Source organism: Dreissena polymorpha, chromosome 1 (assembly GCF_020536995.1).
Source record: "Dreissena polymorpha isolate Duluth1 chromosome 1, UMN_Dpol_1.0, whole genome shotgun sequence".
Classification (NCBI taxonomy): Eukaryota; Metazoa; Mollusca; class Bivalvia; order Myida; family Dreissenidae; genus Dreissena; species Dreissena polymorpha.
Window position 1 is genome coordinate 168,779,238 of NC_068355.1, and position 12,164 is coordinate 168,791,401.

The 12,164-nt window shown below is 35.4% G+C and overlaps 1 long non-coding RNA gene across 1 annotated transcript in view; it reads right to left on the reverse strand.

Moving 5' to 3' along the window:
• Nucleotides 1–9,835: 9,835 nt before the first annotated feature.
• LOC127860349 (uncharacterized) overlaps nucleotides 9,836–12,164 on the reverse strand; it is a 37,071-nt gene continuing 34,742 nt past the window's right edge. The window contains exon 5 of the long non-coding RNA XR_008039721.1: nucleotides 9,836–9,903. This is a non-coding gene — a long non-coding RNA (uncharacterized LOC127860349). The remainder of the gene's footprint in view (nucleotides 9,904–12,164) is intronic.

Below are 12,164 nucleotides of genomic sequence, written 5' to 3' on the forward strand. Positions count from 1 at the left end.
ATAACCGTTCCGGAAGTCACGATGCCCGTTCCTAAAGCCATGAAGCCCGTATTGGGAGTTCGGTTTAGTGCTCCGGTATTCACGATGCCCGTTTCTGAAGTCACCGTTAGAAGTACGCCTCCGCTGATTTTGATCAAGTTGACGATGTTGTTGTTGTTGCTGCTGCATTCTTTTCTTAGTTATATGAACTACTTCATTGATTGCTGCCACAAGTGAACTTGATCCATAACTACTTGGGTGAATTCCATCAGGTCTGAATAGTCGATTCGCCAATTGTCCGTTTCCGTACACAAAACAATTATAACAATCGATCAGCTTTACCGGAAGTTCGCTTGATACATCTTCTAGCATTGAGTTGAAATCGCGTACATCAACATCACGTCGAGGACTTATTTTACAAATAAATATTTCACAATTTGTTTGATATTGAATGCATTGCGAAGTCTGCAAGATTACATCTTTGATTATTGAAATTGGCTGGCCATTCGAGACATCATTCCCACCAGCAAATATTATTATTTTTGATAAGTCAGAGATATTCATTTTTCGCAGCTTTTCACAGATATCCAGCATTGTCTTCCCTGGCAAAGTGCATGTGTCCACAGATTCGCATAATCCTGGCTTATTTATGCCTCTCAAAATTGAATCTCCAATCAGTAACGTCTTCGACGTTTGTGGCGTAATGTTCGATCTCTGCTCGCCTTTATTGGTTTCATCTTCAAAATGCACAGTACTTTCTTGCATATTGGAGATCGCTTGTGGGCTAGGCTCAAGTGTCACTTGTTCGGTTTCTAGTAATGTGTCATTTTCAACGGGATCATTGGACATCCGTTTACTTGTTGCTTCTACAGAGCCATTCATATAACCTTTGGAAAGAACACTTGGTAGGGAGTTTGCCTTAAGTATATCTCCTAGCGATTGAAATTTTTTCTGTACAGATATATTTAATTGGTCGAGTGTTTGCTTCAGGTCTTGAACGTTTTCCTGTAAACAATCGCATTTGTCGTCCGTACCTCGGGAATTCGTTGTACTATTTAATTTTACACTATGGATAATGTCTTTCATCTCATTGAATCTGCTATTGGTGTTTAAGATGTGCTCACATACATCTTTGCGCATATCACTTACAGACTTTTGAATTGTTTGAATCAAACAAAAAAGTGTTTCAAAATCAAATTCAATCCCGATGCTCTCCGTTTGAGTACTTGCGTCAATTTTCATGTGTTGAACTTTTAACACCGATTCAAAATGTTCAGGTTGCTTGGTATTTACCATGAAATTGAAATCATTTATTTCAGGTCTCAAACAACATACATCTTTTTCTTCAGTTTGTTTATTTGTTAACACTAGCATGCATTCCTGAAGAATTTCTTGAAATTTTGCATTCACTTCATAGACGGTCAAGTTTTCTGATATTAATTTATTTGAAGTGAGTTGTATGATTTCTTATAAGTCACTTTCCGCAAACTGATTCACCATTTTCCCATTAACCAGACACGAACATTTTGTGTGATACAAGTTAATTGTATACACACCATTTCTTCCGGATGATAGCCTGTATTTAGTTTCCACTAAACAACCAATATTATCATACACTGGTGTTTTTTGACATTTAAAATTCAAAGTTTCAGACTGGTAAAACTCATCAGCACAGCTTTTGAAAAGTTCATACATACCAGTACTAAATTCGATTTTCAGCCCACCACCAGTCACCTTGACAATTGCGTGGTCCCTTGTGGTCGCATAGAGTTTCTTTTTCATTGCCTTTTCACTATTTAACTCGTAGTCTCTTGTTTCCATCGGTCCACTTGTTGTTTCAAGTCCGGATTTTTTTGTAGCGATCAACGCGCAATTCTGTATCCGTTCTGCCATGGTCAATTGGTATAAAAATGACCGCTGTCAAATACTCTATTATTTACATTAAATTTCACATTTATATCACTATTATTTTCTGTAAAATCTTAGATAAAGCGCATAATTTAACGGAGCTTTTTAAAACTTGTTGAATTAAATTAAAAGCAAGTTATCTCCTTTTGTGTGAGTGAAATGAAATAGCCGAATGCCAGACAAAACCCCTCCCGGATAAAAACCCTCCCGTCAGTTTTAAAGGGGCCGGACGAAAACCCTCCCATGAATAAACGGGGACGGACAAAAACCCTCCCATGAAAAAACGGGGGAGGACAAAAACCCTCCCATGAAAAAACGGGACCGGACAAAATCCCTCCCGTGAAATCCGAGCCACTAATTCAACTATCAACACTTATTTATGAATTTTTAATCCGAAATCGGTAATTTCCGAATGTCATTTCCGACATCTGTATTTTGTTGTCGGTTATCCGAGATATTTATTTTTTGTAATAGTGACTTCACTTCAGTAGGTAACATTACACTATATATTGACTAATTAAAATATTTCCGAATTAAAATGTTGTTATTTTACACCCATTTGACGTCAATTATATATGCTTGAACTAAGATTTGTATTATTACTTAGTACTACGATATTCATGATTACTTAGTATGAATAACAAGTAGGTTGTTTATATAAAATATATAAAATATCAAATTGTGCGCCGACCAGTGCATTAAGAACATCAAAGTCATGTTTCTTTTTTAGTCATCATCGCAAACATAACAGAGGCGGCCACAGGCTTCCCAAGACATTCTTTATTTCGTTTTATAACAAGTATTATGAAGTCTAGACAGTATAATGTTACATACATTGACAAATAAGCATAATCAATTGATAAACAAAAACCAACATTGTAGACACGTGTGTGCCTTTACACAAACAGATTGCTTTTTATATGCTGCCGATTCACAGTATGATATTTTGAACAAATGTTGTCAGCATTGAGTGATTTTTTCGGATTAATGAAAGCAACATTGTGTGAAGCAAATCCTTTTGTCGGCGTTTATTTGTTTTTAATTGATTCTGTGATTAAACTACTTAAAAACTAAAAGAAGTTGCAGATTCACAGTTTGCTATTTTGAGTAAATTTTGCGGATTATGAATGCAACAACTAGATGTGATACACTGAGATAAAGATATTGCCTAAGTTCTTTTGTATTTGAGGCCGTTTCCATAAATGATAAAGAAGTAATTTTTTAAAGCTTTACAGATTTTTTTACATTAAATAACTCATGAAAAGTTTATCAATTACAGAATAATTATTGATTTAATATAGAATAGCTTAAATTCTTCCTTGTCATGTTTAAATGCTTTAATTTTCAATCAACCAGTATTGACCAGTAATGACCAGTATTGACCGGTTTCATACATGCCATAAATATTCAGACCGATCCGGGACATTGTGCTAAATTTTCCGGGACATTTGCCGATATATGAAGTCATACATGTTTTTTTGGTACGCATTCATTTCGCGATATCCAATTAGTTAAATTACTTATGTATCTTACCTGGAATAAACAAATTTAACATCCATTTAAGATCAATGCACAAAAAAAACATTATTTCAACATGAAGAATAAATTATAATTAATACGTAAATTGCTTAAACAATTGACAAATTAAACATTTCTACATCCGTTTCTAGATACAAGCCACGTGTTTTGCGTGTTTGAAAAGAGCACATGTATATAAACATGAGATAGTTCAGTGTTGATTTAATTTTCAGTCACTGATTACACTTAAAACGTGGACTGCGTGTAACACGGGTGATGAATTCAGACGTTGTCATGGGTGGCGCGCGCGGTGCAAGCTATGACGTAAAACAGATACATTGTATGCGCTGAGCGTAAAGTGATGTTTGTCGCAATATGAGTGTGAATGAATCTGACACCGCGAAAATCCGGGTGAAACTGGATTTATTCATGAATGTGCATCGCGTAATCCATTAAAACTACACAGCCATCAAATTTGAGCAAGCCAATTCACAATGAATTAACCCCTTTTGTTTGACTGTGATTTCGAGACAATCGACAAGATAATAGGACCCCCCGTTAACTGATCGATTTTGACACGTAGTGTTTTTGCCTAATCGGATGGGAGGCGGAAAACGACAACGGGCGAGGCATGGTATGGTATTGCGTAAGGGGGGTTAGAGGGTTAGGGTTAGCGTTAGGGGTCGGGTTAGGGTTTAGGTTAGCCTAAACCCAACCCTTACCCTAACCCGACCCCTAACCCTTACCCTAACCCTTTTTTGGGGTTATCACCCCTGACCATGCCTCGCCTGTTGTAGTCTTCCGCCTCCCTAAGCGGACAGGCATTGCTTTGGAGATGAGGCAATATCAGTGGCAAGTACAGATTTGCATGCTAAGATATGGAACATACAGGTTTTACTGAAAACCGGGACATTTGACAAATTTCCGGGACTGCGGGACAGGGTATGCATTTCCGGGACTATCCCGGACGATCCGGGACGTATGGCATGTATGCCGGTTTTAACCGGGTATTGACCGCCGGCCCGGTCAATACTCAATTGACCAGTCAATATGCCAACCCTGATAAACAGTTGATTTTTCACACATGTAAGCAAGTGTGTACCGTAATTAACTTATATAAGAAGCACTTAGTGAAAATTACTGGCCTTTGTTACAAGCACGCTTACAATATAAAGAACGCCGTTTTTTATGTTTACTTATAATAAACTATTTGGAACTGTTAAGAATGTATATTATAAAGTTTAATGTACACAATATATAAAGTGCATCAATTATTATTTTATATACAAGCTGTATATATTTATAAATCTTTGTAAAATAATATGTGTATTATAATCATTTGGTGTACGGAAGAAACCCCCTCCGGAAGAAACTCCCTTCGCTAAAAACGGCAGGGCGGAAGAAACCCCCTTTCATAGTTTGCATACGCGGAAGAAACCCCCTCGCTAGTTTTGCATAGGCGGAAGAAACCTCCTCGCTAGTTTTGCATAGGCGGAAGAAACCCCCTTTCATAGCGGAACAAACCCCCTTCTAGACGATTTAGTTACATTCAAACGCACGGTAATTGTTAACAGAAATTCACTTTCATTTTCAGAAAGTTCCCGGGAAGCATGTTTTATTGCATGATTCAAATTTTTTTTAAAGACGAATGCTTCGGTTATCGTAGGAAAATATGTACGAAATATCTTCGTCACTATCGGCTCTGGGCGCTAGTTTTGTGTTTTTTTTATTTTTATCAATCTAGTACAAGTTAACGCATATAAAATGGTATAATCTCACTGAAAGGAGTGCAAGACAAATTCACACGAGCATCCCATCATTAACAACTTTTGAACATACGGCCGGTACACCTCTTTACTCAGCACATAACAGTTTGGAAATAGATTTTCGCACCTTCATTTAATTATATAAAAGGTCCTTTAATGTACTGGCTATTGTAGATAATGATGAGACGTTGTGTCATGATCGGCGCCTTTGCGGCTCGTGTGAAGTTATGTACCGTTTTTTTTAATTACATTTGCTCGATTAATTGGTATGCATATATATTGTACAGTTTTTTATATACATACCAATTAATCGAGCAAATGTAATTAAAAAAACTGTATATACACATCGTTGGTATCTCGAATATATCAATAATGGAGATCATCAAGAACAACAAGGGTGGGGGAAGTTGTGTTACCAGGGTACTGCTACACGAAGAAAGCAAAGTCAGCGGTTAGCCAGCGTTGGGAGTGTGACCAATGGGATTCACAGAAATGCCGTGCTATTGCTACCACTGATCTGGAGGTAAGTAATATTATACCATGCACTTATACTCAAAAATCAAAGAGTCTTTTTCTACAAAACCCATGTATTGCGATTATGTTTATATAATATTCATTTTGCATAAAATTCCAATTCGTCACATCTTAGTATCGCTATTTAAGGCCGAGATATAAGTGATATTAACATTTTTTTAAAGGCTCGGACAAATGATATTGATTTGATTTGTTACAAATAACATTTGCTTTTATTTTCAGAATGGTGATGTCTGACAACCGAATGAAGTTCCGGAGTACAGCGCCGAGATTCCAGCCTGCAGTGTGGAATGTACACGACAGTGCGATGGCCGGTCGGGAGAGGACGAACAACGTATGTGAAGGGTGGAACAACGGTTTCGGCAAGTTGGTTGGCCACAAAAACCTGTCAATCTGGACAGGTACGAAATATGTACATATTTGATTTTCATTATCGATATTTCATATATATTTACAGAAATCATAAATCGCTCATGTTTTGATAAGTTTACATTAATATGTTAAATATTTTTATATAATTTTTTCTCTCGTATAAGTCTCAAAAAATTATTTATCATGTTTATGTTCTTTTCTATTACAGCCATCAAGTGTATAGAAGGCGATGCGGCGATGGTGGAGGCTGATGTAATGCTACATGCGAGAGGTCAGCAGCCATCCAGACAGAAAAGGAAAATCAGGACGGCTCACCAGACAACGCTGTTGACTTTGTGTCAACAATACAGCACTGGTGAGAAGACCATCCGTGAGTTCCTGAAGGCCATCGTCTTTAGCATTCGGCTATAATTGTGTGGTTTTAGGGAATGATTTGATCTTTGTAAATAAATGTAAATATATGCCTGTGGATCGTTAATAAATGCGTGTCTTTTTTCAACAACAAAATGTTTATTGCTTTTTAATATATGCTTGTTTGAGATCTTTGTAAATCTTGATTAATTCTTCACAGCTTGTGAACAAACGGCCGGTACACTCCTTTAATCAGATTTTCGCACCTTCATTCAATTATCACGATAACGATGTTTGAGGTTTCATAGATTGAATATTCATTGTGTATCATTAACAACTTCATTAACAACTTGTGAACAAACGGCCGGTACATTTCTTTACTGTAAATCCCAAACACACTCCCGTAAGTTGGTGTTAACGCGTTTTTAATACGAAACACACTTCCGAATGTAAATGTTACCGCAACGTTGAAATATTTTTGCAGTGTAAATTCTATTTTGTGTTGACTCTTTTTCTCAATAAAAAGTTATGAAAAAAAAATGCAGCATAGAAAGCGTGGGTGTATTGAGCGTTGTAACAAGCACACAACTTCGGAGTGAATATTTCATCAAGTCTATAAATAGTCACTTATGCCGAAATTTATTTGATACAAGAGAAAAAAATGGCAATGTTTGTTTTAAAGAAATTATTGAGAGCTTTTATCGTTAATATTTACCAGAAAGTGCTGCAAAAATGTTATAAACGGGATTATCGGGAAATGAATATAAACTTGAAAAGTAACAAGCCTGCAGTAATAGAGTCGGGTTGAAACGGATGTATTGGGAAATCGTTCGAGTCGGGATTTTACTTCATCTGCGGGAAAGACTTAACACTTAGGAAGGGGGTTTATTCCGCCTGTCTGAAAACACAAAGGGGGTTTATTCCGCCTGTCTGAAAACTCGAAGGGGGTTTGTTCCGCCTATGCAAAACTAGCGAGGGGGTTTCTTCCGCGTATGCACAGTGTGAAAGGGGGTTTCTTCCGCTATGCCGTTTTTAGGGAAGGGGGTTTCTTCCGAAGGGGGTTTATTCCCGTAATCTAATTATTTAGCTTTCGTTAAATTTATTTTTTCAAATGTATTTAATACATACATCTACAATAAAATATGACTAATTAATTATTATTATTTTATCATTTTTACTAGCTATTAGCATTTATAATCAACTATTTGGAACGGGTTTGACTAGATACCGAAAACAGTATATACTGTTTTCGCAAAAACAGCATATAGTGTTTTCGCAAAAACAGCAAATTTACCGAAAACAGTTAGATTTCCCACCTTTACATCGTGATAGTTGCGTTAAACTACGATTTAATGAATGCTAACTTCAGTACGTATTTAAATGAAACATCGTATTAAATTTTTCTTGCACGCATTTTCATGACCAGATTAAAGTTATAAAACCTGGCAAGTTTATTAATTATTCCCCTTAGGGCAATCGCCATTACATTTGCATGATTGAGTTAAAAACCAGGTATGCCGGTATTTAACAATGGTTTCACACGTATGACAAATAATTTACACTCCAATAAACGTAGTGCAAACCTATATTATACAAACAATTGAAGGTGTTAGACAACGACAGACGAACAAACAAAGAATTCATAGGTAGCATATTTTGTTTATTTTAAAGTAACTTTCTGTAAAAATTAAATCATTTGAAATTATTTAAAAAAATGCAAATATCTATATAAAAATAAGAACTACGTTAATCAAATATTGCCGACTTTGGAAACTTATATATTAAAGCAATCAATTATGACACCCATTTAATTTGCTATGCTCTTTTCGGTATCTGTTTTCGGTAGTATTTATTTGTTTCATAGTTTGAATTAGGGTTCTTGAATTAATAGACTTCTATTAAAACTAATAAAATAGAATTGGTTATGTATTTTCGATATCTATTTGTTATTTACATATTGAATACATACTGTTTTCGTATATTCATATAATCATCATTGAATTTCAATAAAAACAATATACAATTGATTGTTCGCAGTCTTCGGACCTGGAGTGCGAACAGCGTTCATCCACCGTCAACGCACGACTTGAAGAATACTGGGCAAGGTGTTCCAATGCTGAAGTGTCCACTTCCACCTTTTTGAAGGCTGTGTCTGACTTAAATGGACCCTCAGAGTCACAAGATAGGACGTGTGTGTTACATACTGTGTTCATTGTATTATACTTTATTCTTTATTGTTGTACTGTACACTGTATTTTTATCATGTGCATATTTGTATGATCTATATGCATGTATTGATTAATGTAAAGGTGTAATATGTTCATTGTAATATTCTACATGTATATATTCTTTATTGATTTGTTTCATGTTCATCTCTGTAATAGTTATGTGCATGTGTATATATTTATATATATATATATTTATATACTCAATAAATGGTGTAGGTAACAATAAAATGTTAAAAAGATAACACATTTTGTTATATTTATTGCTTCCATGCTTTGATAATCAAATTAAGGGCGAACGGACCCAGGGCGAACAGGATTTAGGGCGAATAGGAATAAGGACGAACTGACATTAGGGCGAATGGACCTGGATTGATTTTAATCGCAGACAGGTTAAACGACACCGACAGCTAATTGGTGTTATATGTTGTGTAATGTCTATAAAGGTGTGAAAAGCACGCGTCTCAGTGTTTATTACATGTTTTTTCTATCAGAGTGGTTTGGTGTGCTAATTTCAATAATTTAAGTGCAAGCAGAATAATTATCAAATTAAAGTTATTCAAAACGATTAAAACATTCTTACTTAAATTGATATGATTGCAGTTTGTCTATATTAAAGGAGCAACTGTTAAATATACTGCGCACAGTATTAAACACGTTTTTCTGACATTTTATTATCATTCTAGTATTAAGGCATTTAATTTGTCAGTATGTGTATGAGAAATTAATTCAATAATCAGAAAGTCCTCGGGAAGCACATGTTTTACATGATTGGTATGACGCAATATAACATTTCTTTGTACATGTATCGTATTCTATTCAATCTAAATTTAAATTTGCTCGTCCAATGAGAGGTCTGCCCCATAATGCACAGTACTCTTTACACTTCTGACAAATGGCGTATGCGTATCATTGTGATGTTGTAATTTTGTTGGATTATCGGATAAATGTGCACATTAGGAAAGCAGAATGTATACTGTTATCAAAACGATTCGGTTTATATGCATGTATTGACGAATGACAACACAGCATGACAACAAACAGGGAATATTATAGACAATACTATAGCACCTGCAATAAATGAGTTCAAAACTTATAACGCTGTCCGTTCATACATGTAACGCTGTCGCGTGGTTTAGACCCCGTCAACCGCGTTATATTGGAGTTACAGTGTAGATTTTATTAGAATAAACAATTTTTACCATGAGTGCAATTCATCTGTTTCGGTAATACAACTGCTCTTGTCCGGTCTGCAAAAGATCAAAGTGCAAAACAAAACGAATACTATAAAACAATTAATACATAAGAGATCTCTGCATGAGCGTACATCTGTGTCCCTGGACCTTTGATTGCATGTATTTGCCAAGCTCGTTCAAAATGATTTCTGCCAAAACTGTGATCTGTATACCTTGCACTGTGATGAATTGGTGTAAAAGGAAACAATAGTTATTTATTTTAAAAGAAATATGGAATTGATATAAATGTTTTAACCAGGTTTTCCAAAGGAAAAAACTGGTTATTAGTTTGGTGAATGTCGGCGGGCGGACGGAAGGAGCTTGTCAGAGCCGTAACTATGTCCTTCATTGTGAGATTTTAAAATCATTTGGCACATTTGTTTACCATCATTGGACGGTGTGTCATGCGAAAGAATTACGTCGATATCTCCAATGTCAAGGTCACACTTTGAGTTCAAATGTCAAACTGGCCACAAATGATCTTGTCCGGGCCATAACTATGCTATTCAAATTGAGATTCTAAAGTTACTCAATACTTCGATATCTCCAAGGTCAAGGTCGCCATGACTAAAAATACCGGTAAATTGAATTTGACACAAGGGGGTAAACTAAAAACAATCAGTAACGATGCACATTTTGGAATGTCTTTTTTTATCCGACTTTTTTTTCAAATTGAAAACCTGGTTTTGTGACAATTTTGTCCCTTGTTTCATCTGTTATTACAATAAACAAATGTTTTGTTATCTATACACACTTGAATATTTTTTTCTTCTTTTTTTGTATCTCTTCATGTTTTGTCAACACACAACTACATGTAATTGTAAATTGTACAAGAAACTGCACTAACTTATATGCTTTGTCTATGGTTACGGTTAGATTTATACTATTCTATTATAGATAACTTTAGGCATGGGTTGGATGCATTGGATGTTCTCTGTTGACGTGTTCCTGTGTCTGATTGCAAAACAATATTGTCAAAATTCATTATATAATGTATGTGTACTTGTCTGCAATCTTAAAATAAAATGTGTTGAAAACAGTTCTTAAAACTGAACTGCCTTTTCCCTTTGACAAAGTGGCATGCAGAAGGTAAATCAGGTGCAAGAGTGAAGTTTCAATTTTATTACATAATGAATTGGAATAGATTAAAATGATATTTTTGTTTTAGACTAGGTCATCAAAAAAGGCAGACTCAGTGCAAGCTAGCTTAGTAGGTAGAGTGCTGGACTGAAATTATACGGATTGAGATTTTGATTCACAACCCTGTTATATAACGTTTGTGGGGATTGGTAATGAACTAATTTTTACAGCTATTCCACTGTTCCACCCCTACTTCTGATTGAGGTACAGCAGTTGTCGGATACTGGCATAAATGTGTGCACATATTTTGGTAAACCTTCTTTACTAGAAAGAGTGGAATATATCACTACTATGATCAGGAAAAATACAGTTGAAGATAGCACACAATCCATAATGTTCATTCTCTACATGGCAGCTAACTGTACACTATATGAGTTGTCTGCCTTGTTTAATGTTACTAAAGTGTTCATTTTTCTGAAAGTCATATTAATGGTAATATTGTCATATTTCTAATGTCACTGTCAAGTACAGAATGTTTTCTCACATGTTGTTAGTGTTGAAGTTGAAAGTGTGCATAATATATCTACTGGACAATTGATGCCAGTTCCGGACAATAATGCCCTAAAATAATACAGAGCAGGCACAAAAAGCTTTTTATATTTTGGAGCACAACATTTGAATTTTAACAATGCTTTGTGTTCACCAATAACACAATATAGGTCACCCAGTAAAATAAGAAACCTTGATACTGCTCTGGAAGCCAAATGTGTAACTTATTCTTGATTAAACCTGGCCAGAATCCTGACAATATCTAGGTAAATTTAAATCAGTGTAAAAAGTGTTAAAAATATTAGTCACCAGAGTAATGAGTAGAATTATGTAAACTATTCAAACAGGCACAGGCTACGATATTTTGACCAAGTTCAAAATGGATGGCCGCCAGATGACTGATTAGTTTTCTTTAAGGTTATATTTAAAACAAAATGAGTTCAAGTGAGCAGGCTACAGAATCCAGATGGTGCCATCTAATTGCCCTTCTTTCATCAAGGGCTACACACAACACACGAAGCGATACACAATATTATGTTAGTCATGACATAGATTCATTCATCCTGAAAGTTTACGAAATAAACTCTTAAAAAAATATTTTTGTCTCCATTGAAAATGAAAAAGAAGGAATAGTAGGAAGATATGGT